The sequence below is a fragment of the Coregonus clupeaformis genome, unplaced genomic scaffold (genome assembly GCF_020615455.1).
Source record: "Coregonus clupeaformis isolate EN_2021a unplaced genomic scaffold, ASM2061545v1 scaf3190, whole genome shotgun sequence".
Taxonomy (NCBI): domain Eukaryota; kingdom Metazoa; phylum Chordata; class Actinopteri; order Salmoniformes; family Salmonidae; genus Coregonus; species Coregonus clupeaformis.
In genome coordinates, this window is record NW_025536644.1 from 50,001 (window position 1) to 51,783 (window position 1,783).

General features: G+C 51.1%; 2 pseudogenes; both read right to left on the minus strand.

Annotated features, from left to right (window-relative positions):
* Positions 1-3, minus strand: part of LOC121563475 — a 988-nt pseudogene extending 985 nt beyond the window's left edge.
* A 469-nt stretch (positions 4-472) lies between these two features.
* Positions 473-923, minus strand: LOC123489690 (annotated as a pseudogene).
* Positions 924-1,783: the final 860 nt, after the last annotated feature.

Here is a 1,783-nt window from a genome sequence, read left to right on the forward strand (position 1 = left end):
CTCTGTGACCGATGGGGAATTGTGTGTTTCAAAAGGGGGCCTGAATAGTTGTCCGAATGGCACGATTGTTGTGCCACATAATGCTGGTGATAGAATTGCCCACGTTGGCACCGTCAGACATAGGGCTCCCATTTTTGGACTGTGTGTCTGTGCCGCTGTCCCCCTCTTTTCGAGGCACGTCTACCGACTGGTGGTGGCTTTATGTTGTCCAAATGCCACTATTGCTTGACCCAAAATAACAACGTCACTACACTTTGCCACTGTCAGATATAGGCCTCCCCTCTTTGCGCTAAAACGGGAAGGGACATTAGAATCCTCTATTTAATACTCCCTGTCCACTCAAAGTGGTCTCATACTTTCCCTACCAAATAGCATACGGAAGAAAAAAAAACACTATATGGAATGGGCCCTTTTGAAGCGGATGTGGGTGGCTCTTAAAAGAGCCTTTGGGTTCGAGTCGGGGTGTTGTGGTTCAAGAGAGTGACTTTAACCGCCGAAACCAGTACAGGGTGCGTCCCTGACGTTTCAGAGCGTAGACCACGTCCATAGCAGTAACGGTCTTCCTCTTGGCGTGCTCGGTGTAGGTGACTGCGTCACGGATCACGTTCTCCAGGAACACCTTCAGGACACCGCGGGTCTCCTCGTAGATCAGACCGGAAATACGCTTCACGCCGCCGCGGCAGCCAGACGGCGGATAGCGGGTTTGGTGATTCCCTGGATGTTATCGCGGAGAACTTTGCGGTGACGCTTGGCGCCTCCTTTTTCGAGTCCCTTGCCGCCTTTGCCTCTTCCAGACATGGTGTGTTCGCTAGTTGAGTTCAAGTGAATGAATGACTTCAGCAACGGTGCGTGGAGCGCTATTATCTGCGTTTGGTCGACCTGATTGAGGCCAGCGGCACAGAAAGCGCGCCTCTGTGATATGTTCGGAGGCGTTGCAAAGGGAGGGCGCTCGTTCTGGGGACTAGGAGAGCGATTTCAAAGGTGACGTGAAAGCACCTACCGTGCAGCGGAAACATACTCAAATACTGATATAGGCTATGTGGAACACTCACTCACTCACTCTCAGTCTCTCAGTCTCTCTCACTCACTCTCTCTCTCTCTCTCTCTCTCTCTCTCTCTCTCTCTCTCTCTCTCTCTCTCTCTCTCTCTCTCTCTCTCTCTCTCTCAGTCTCTCAGTCTCTCAGTCTCACTCACTCCACTCTCTCTCTCTCTCTCTCTCACTCCTCACTCTCTCAGTCTTTCAGTCTCACTCACTCACACTCTCTCTCTCTCACTCACTCTCTCAGTCTCTCTCTCTCACTCACTCTCTCTCTCACTCACTCCTCCCACCTATCTCTCAGTCTATCAGTCTCTCTCTCTCTCTCTCCCTCACTCCACTCTCTCAGTCTCTCAGTCTCTCAGTCTCTCTCTCTCCTCTCTCACTCCTCTCTCTCTCTCTCTCTCTCTCTCTCTCTCTCTCTCTCTCTCTCTCTCTCTCTCTCTCTCTCTCTCTCTCTCTCTCTCTCTCTCTCACTCACTCTCTCAGTCTTTCAGTCTCACTCACACTCTCTCTCTCACTCACTCTCTCAGTCTCTCTCTCTCACTCACTCTCTCTCACTCACTCACTCACTCACTCTCTCTCTCAGTCTCTCAGTCTCAGTCTCTCACTCACTCAATCTCTCAGTCTCTCTCACTCACTCACTCTCTCTCTCACTCACTCACTCTCTCTGTCTCTCACTCACTCTCTCAGTCTCTCTCTCTCACTCACTCACTCTCTCATTCACTCACTCACTCTCTCTCTCTC